At 39.1% G+C, this 7,653-nt stretch overlaps 1 protein-coding gene across 1 annotated transcript in view; it reads right to left on the bottom strand.

Annotated features, from left to right (window-relative positions):
* The window catches only part of PTPRN2 (protein tyrosine phosphatase, receptor type, N polypeptide 2), a 1,341,366-nt gene that overhangs the window by 569,248 nt on the left and 764,465 nt on the right, over positions 1–7,653 (bottom strand). The gene's annotated exons all lie outside the window — the stretch shown is intronic.

Raw genomic sequence — 7,653 nt, 5'->3', positions numbered from 1 at the left:
CACCACTAAAATTGTTGCTGTTGTTGTTAAGTGCTGATGAGTCAGTTCTGACTTATAGTGACTCTGGGTAGTGCATCTGGAGAGCTACTAGTGAGTTTGAACTGCCAACCTTGCGAACCAAACTGACCTTGAGGTCGGAGCTCTTATCCTACAGTGCCACCACTAAACATTAAAGCAACATGAATTGGAAACAAAGACTTTTATATAATAAAAGTCCTCCTCAGTTTGTCTCATCTCTAGTTTCCCATTCCATCAGAGAAGGAATTTAAGAGAGATGTCTATCAAGAAACCATTGTCTTTAGAAACCACATCTTCTATGTGCTTTGCTAAAATAATTAGAATATCCCATAATGAGTTCTACCTGATTCAAATGGTAGTCGTGAATGGGAAATAGGAACATAATTTAAAAATGCACATTACTATGAATATTCTGATGGCTAATAATCCTGATTATGCAAGGAGAAAACATGTTTTATACACAATAAAGATGACTTCTCAGTGTCTAGTACTATCTAATCCGAAATTCTAAATGTACTGTCATTCTAAAGGACCTATATTTGATTCTTTGTGATTGTTGCTAAGGGCTGTTGAATTGATGCTGATTCATAGCGACCCTGCATAGGGTTTCTGAGGAGGGATTGATGGGTTTGAACCACCGACCTTTTGGTTAGCAGTCCAGTGCTTATCGTATAGCACCACACTAAGGCCAAAATAAGCAGACCTTGTGCTTACATTCTAGAAGTTTCTTAACTATAAGCTAGAAAAGGCTATCCTATCAAAAATCCTCTACTCCGTGTCCTATGGTCTCAGAGAGATCTCCCAGCAGTGGGGATTTCCTTAGTGACATGCCATGCTGGGAGTTCTCCCAGCATGCTCTCTGGTGGTCCATAAACTGAGAAGATGGAATACCTTAATGGGGTCAGAATTAAGAGTGAGATCAAAGGCACCCATGCTCACTAATTGAATGTCTGTTTAACTTGATGTTTTCAAATGCCTGTTGATGTGTACAGAAAAGACAGCCTTCCAGAAAATCGCAGGAACACACACACAAAGCAACATACTGTGGTTACCATCTTTTCTTCTTAAAAATCATACATATTTCATTAAGCTTCCTGCCGAGTGTCTTCTGATTTATGGTAATTGTCAACAAAAGCAAAAACACAGAAGATTTTAACCCTGCAGTAGCTAGGACTTAATTGGCATGAAATTACATTGTTGTTTTTTTTTGTTGTTGTTGTTGTTTTTGTCTTTAAATAAGAGGGTGGGAGGGATTCCCAAACACTTCATAGTATTCAGCTCTCAGAACATTGAACTAAGAAAAACATTAACTTAAAAATGTGCTGTTGTTGTTGTTATCTAGAACAGCATATGCAGGAACAACATGTGATACAGTGGACCCCCGCCCACTCCCACATTACAGTGCTGGGAGGACTTGGAGTGAGACTAATTTCCATCTCAAACCCAATTTAAATGAAACGTCTTGGGTTAAAAAAAAAAAAAAAGCCAGCACATCAATAGCCCCTTGATTAGATTTTCATCTCCTGAGCAGACAAATATGAATATTTATTACCATGAATGCAGATTTTCCTCTTTCCATTGCTCTGATCTTGAATATTATCCACTGCTAATTTTTATGAAAATTTGGGCAACATAATGTTTTCACATAAACTGACAGTTCTTGAGATAATCCCGTTATTGTCTAGTTGAAAATGACAGCTTCCGCTTATTCATGTGTTAACGAGGGATTAAATATTGTTTTTATCACCATAATCTAAGATGGACTGGAAATTAAAAATGGAACATTGTATATTAGCAGGGCTTTGAGGACCAGAATTTGTTTGCATTCACTTAGAGAAGATCTGTAAATTAGCAGTTTAACAATCAGTCCCTTTTATGTTTCTGCCAAAGGCAGCATCATAAAACATCACTGACATTTCTAAAACAAATTCATTACTCTACCTGCTGCACACCCAAAATGAAAAGGCTTCCATCAGTAAATAAGCCACAAAGAAAGAAACAACCTTTTGCCAAAGAAATAAAATTACTACACAATTTATATTATTTCGATGTCAAGTTTCAGGGTTTTTTGTTTTTTTTCCAGTTGTTTACACAGGGAAACTGGGGACCTACTGTTCCTTGAGTCTGTCTCATTCTCATGTCACCTCAGTGTGTTGGAAGAAGGAAAGTCATACACACTGTAAAGTTAGCCAGTGGGACCAGCTAGCATGCACAGCCAAATTCTTCCTGTGTGCCTTGGAATCATTGATCATCTTTCAACTCTGATCATCATCAATAATGGCACATTAGTTCATTTGTATAGAGTGGTAATTTTACTTTATTAACATCATTGGATGTTCTATACTAAACTCTAGATTTGATGGAGTTTTGGACAAAACTATTCTGTTGTGCTTCTAAAATACACATTAAAATATATATTTCTGTTGTTGTTGTTAAGTGCCGTCAAGTCAGTTCCTACTGTTAATGATCCTGTGTAGGGTTTCTGAGGAGCGGCTGGTGGGTTTGAACCACTGACCTTGTGGTTAAAAGCCTAGTGCTTATCCTACAGTGCCACACCAGGAATCCATTCCAACTTATTGTTGTTGTTGTTGTTCAAACGATCTCATCGTCCATTACTTACCATACAGAACCACACTAGGACTCCATTCCAACTTACAGAGACCCTGTAAAGGGTTTTCAAAGAGCAACTTGTGGGTTTGAATTGCTAACTTTTCAGTTATCAGTCCAGTGCTTATCCTACATTGTCACACCAGGACTTTAAAAGATTGTTTTTGTAATCTTCTTGATTCACTTTTTAATTTAGTATAGGACATGCTCTAAAAGTCCAGCACAGATACATTTCTAAGAAGTCATTTTGCCTAAACACTCTCTTTTGGAACGAATGTCTAAGGAAGCCTAAATTTAATGAGACACTAACAGGTCAGATTTGACAACAGGTTAGCATGAAAAGAACTTCTTTGATATCCGTATTCCAGATATACTATGCCAATTCTTGACTGTGATTACATAGATATGCCTTTATAGTATAACAGGAAAGAATGTTTGATATTTTAGTCGTTCAAGGGAAAAATTCATTTTTGTCTCATGTTATCATTAAAAAAGATAGCGTTGTAATTCATCAAAAGTGTTTATATATACAGAAGACTAATTAGCCTTTTAACTTGGTCCTTTTTATTTTTTTAAAACAGAAAAAGAAGTGACATTTTCTATGTGTAAGTTAATTTTAGAGTTGTAAGAATCCTTGTCTAATGTCATCTCCATTCTTTCCTTTCCTTTCTGCATAGCTTGGGGCTGTCACCCCAGGCAAACGGAGAAGCGAGCTCTCATTGACTTGATCCACAGGGGCGTTTTGAGATTCTCTAATAAATGATTATAAGAAATGTTATACAAATAGAAAGCACAGTCTACATGCTAAAATAATAGAACCCAAAGGCTTCGGTTTCATGCCATGTTCAGGGAAGTAAGAGGTGAGAAGGTCTTGTAAGCAGAGCCAAATTCATTTTCCCTTTCTAAATTTTCAAGTGTAGAGTGGGAGTTGTGTGTCTGTAATTAGTGTAGAGAACTCTCAGTAGGTTTGCTGTTGGACCATCAATCACCATCTGATCTTCATAGCAGGCCTCTGGTTTCCACGGACGGCTAGCCCGTCCAGAACTCTCTGGAGTACTTGGAGCACTGGGAGAAAGGAGTTAGGTAGAGTGGAAAAGAAGGAATCTCTGACTGGCAACGTGGTTTTGGGATTTGAATAAATGATACGCACTGTCGCTGGCCCTAGAGCTCCCCTTACCAATAAACAATACTACTAACATTTATTTAGCACTGTTTCCAGGTCCTTAGATGTTGTTGTTAAGTGCCATCAAGGTCAGTTCCTACTCATAGTGACTCTGAATAGGATTTCTGAGGAACAAACAGCGCCTCAGTTTTTATCCTGTTGAGAAGCAGGTAGATTTGAACTCCTGACCCTGCAGTTAACACATCAATGGGCAACCCACTATGCTACCAGGGCTCCTTCAGGCTATAATTAGGGACATTTCAGCTTTCAAAAATCCTGATTAGCAATTAGCTAATTTGATATAAGAAACCATTTTATGATTTACCTTTGAAGTTTACATTGGTTGCCTTGAGGTTGCTGTGAGATGTTGCTGATGGACAGCTGTTAAGAACTACAAAAGCTGGATGGGTGAAGTATACCTGATTTCAAAGAAGTTTTAGTATGGTGGATCCCTTTTCTGACATAGGACAGACTTTGCTACATAGTGATTATCGAAATAATTCCAAGCTACATTTTTCAAACTACCACATTTATGGCACTGTAGGACAAGCACTAGGCCGTAAAGTAGGTTTGAACCATAAGGTCAGTGGTTCAAACCCACCAGCTGCTCTTCAGAAACCCTATACAGGGTTGCTATGAGTTGTAATTGACTGGACAGCACTTAACAACAACAACATTTTGACATGTTCTTGTTGATTATGATTCATAGCCATCCTGTATGGGTTTCCGAGGAGCAGCTGGTGAGTTTGAACCACCAACCTTGCAGTTCAAACTGACCCTATGGTCCAGTGCATTACCCTGCAGTACCACATCAGGATAAGATGATCTTAAATTCAGCATTTTATTATATTTCATGTTATTTTGTTTACTAATTGTTTCATATGGTAAAATAACCTTGCTCTTTAAAAAAAAAAAAAAAAAATCTCTGCGGCTGTAAAAACAGAGGATGTATTCAAATCAATAATTAAAGACAATTTTGAGGAGAAGGAGACAAGGATGTTAATAGTTAAAGAAAGCATGAGACTGTTGCTACATACAAGGGTGACAATAGATAGAGTGGCACAATAATAGGAATGAGACCTTTTAAAAAGCAATATCCTAAAGCACTGGGAAAGGCAGTTTGGACAGTGCATAAAGCAGAAAGTATAGAGAAAGTGGACAAATCAGGGGGCACCTCTAAGCCCAATTTCACTATTCATTTCAACAAGTATTTACTGAATCCCTGCCATATGTCAAGCATCGTGCTAAATGTTGGAAACACAAAGATGATTAAGACAGACATGAATTTTACTCTTGAACTCATGAGTTAAAAGGGAGACAGACATGTAATCAAATAAGCAGAAGACGCTCTCTTAAATGTCTTGGAAGAGAACATGAAAATAGGAAGAGGATCATAAGGGGTATGGTCATTCCAATGTCAAGCTCTCTAACTGAGTCAGGAGTGAGTTTCCACTCTACTGTGGAATAAAGCACTGGACCATAGACTCAACAGCACTTAACAACAACAATAAGTAAGCACTGACTGTCTCTGTGCCTCCATTTCCTCATCTGTGAAATGTGCCTATTTGATGATATCTTAATGCACTGGTGGTAGAATTCTCACTTTCCACTTGGGAAAGTGGGTTCAATTCTTGAGCCAATGCATTCTATGAGCAGCCCCCATCCCTGGGTCAGTGGAGGCCTGCATGTAGCTATAATGCTGAGCTGGTTTCCAGGACTTTAGAGAAGGAAATCGGAAAGCTTTCTGTCTATGACCTACACCAGTAGCCAGGCCGAGCTTAATTCCATTTTGTGCCTGGGTTTCAGTGTTTAGATGCCAATCTTTCTTGAGTACCTCATGTACTTCTGATAGCCACACTGCCAGCGTTAGAAGTACAGCATGTTTAGAAGTAGGTTTCGGGCCACTTCCCTCAGGGCGTCCTTGCAAGAACTTTCCTGGGCATTCCTTAATGGGCACCTGGTTGTGACGTCATTTGAGAACTTCAGAGACCATCTGTAAGCTTTCCTATCTGAACTAGTACCCTCCCAGCTTCCATAGGCCTGGTATTCAAGGCATGTATATGTGATGCATTGCTGTCCTCAGTCCTAGTTATGGGAGGAGATTCCTTTGTTTTTGTGCCCTATAAAAGGTTACCACATGGAAGCAGAAGTTTAGAAAACTCACCATGGTGCTGTATTGATGATTTCTCTCACCTGGGTGACCTATGGTCATCTTGTATTATTTTGATCTCCAATTTAAGACTTAATAAAGAGTCTCTATAATATTTATATATGTGAAGATGGGACTTCTTTTCCTCCTTACAACACCTGCCAAAAACAGACTAGGAAGAAAGGCCTGGCGAGCTACTTCTGAAAATTAATGAAAATCCTGTGAATCAAACTGCAATAAATCATGTGAGAAACGTTGTCCATATCCACAAACGCTCAAGTAATCCAATCTGTACTCATTTTAGCAAGAGAGAAGTTTTCTCTATTCGATTTTGCAAAATCAGGCACCCAACCCGGTAGACATGGGCAAAAGTGCCACATGGCCAGCCCACAAACAATTTTATTCCCCTGAAAAACCCCATCCTCTAGTTCTAGTCCCCATTTACAATTCTACCTGGCATGTCCTGTTTTCCTTCCCCTCAAAGAAGCCAAAATGGCTCACCCCTGGTCTTAATGACTGTATTCTTATTTAAAGTTCCCAGCCAGTCAAACTAGTTCTTCACCTCCTTTTGCTATCCTAGCCTGCTACCCCCAAAACTTCCCTTAGTCCTGAAGATGGACCACGCCCACAAGAGTCATTTCTCACATTATAGGACCCGACAGTGCTTTCTCCTGTTGTGTATAGGCTCCCCAAGAGTCTGGGGCTGATCCAGCGGCAGCTAATAGCAACATCAACAATGGAACAAAGGAGATGTTACATATATGGCATTTACAACAGATTCAGGCAGATGGTAAGTATCCAGTAAATGTTAGCTGTGATTACTGTTGTTGTTGAGTTATAGGAGGTTTGGACTGGCATAGTATTTCTTTTAATTTTCTTCATTCTCTTTCAAGTAATTCTAAGTCTTATAAGCTGAAGAATTCAGAAAAGATTTCTGGAATACTACATTCTGGGGCACTTATGAGTATTGCTAGAGTTCAGTGTTTAGAAATAAAAGTGAACTTCTGATGCTACACGAGCACAGGATCCTATGGAGACAATCTTGCACTTTATTAAGACATAAGAAAAAGTTGGTTTCCTCCATTCCTTATGGGTAGAAGACATCAGCTAAGTCTTAGCTTCAGACAATAAGCCATGTCTCTGCAACTGAAATATATATTATGCATATTTACATAAAAATGCAGTTGAAAATGTTAGAAAAGGGTGGGGGGGGGGGGCAGGGGGATGGGTGAGGTACAGGATCTGCCATTGCCACAAGGCAGACATTACTTATTTCATTTTACGTGACTATTTACTCTGATATTGAATAAAAATTGAATTTGTCGCTATAGCAACTGCCACATCACATGGCACTTCCCTTTCCTTTAAATCAGTATTGTATTGAAAAGACATTCGTGAACCAAAGCGACAGTGGGTGCCTTGTACTTTGTGCAGTATTTCAGGAGGAAAAGATGTTGGTTCATCATAAACTCATATTTGTTGATACGTCGAGTGCAGTTGATGTTGTGCGTGTAACTTCCTTTACTTTTGAGAAATAAGAAAATGGCTTGAAGAGCAATGAGTGTGGGAGCCAGGCTAAGCACAAAGGTGGGCCTGTCCTGTGGAAGTCGAAATGCTTTATCACAGAGCCTTGGAGTCCAGATAAGGATTGTTGCACAGATCTACCCTTCCATCATCAAACGGCTCAGCAGGGTAGAATAAAGGGGGGAGGGAGAGG

The sequence above is a fragment of the Chrysochloris asiatica genome, unplaced genomic scaffold (genome assembly GCF_000296735.1).
Source record: "Chrysochloris asiatica unplaced genomic scaffold, ChrAsi1.0 scaffold00277, whole genome shotgun sequence".
NCBI classification, from domain to species: domain Eukaryota; kingdom Metazoa; phylum Chordata; class Mammalia; order Afrosoricida; family Chrysochloridae; genus Chrysochloris; species Chrysochloris asiatica.
Note: the sequence above shows the minus strand (reverse complement) of the source record. Positions and strands in the feature narration are given on the sequence as shown.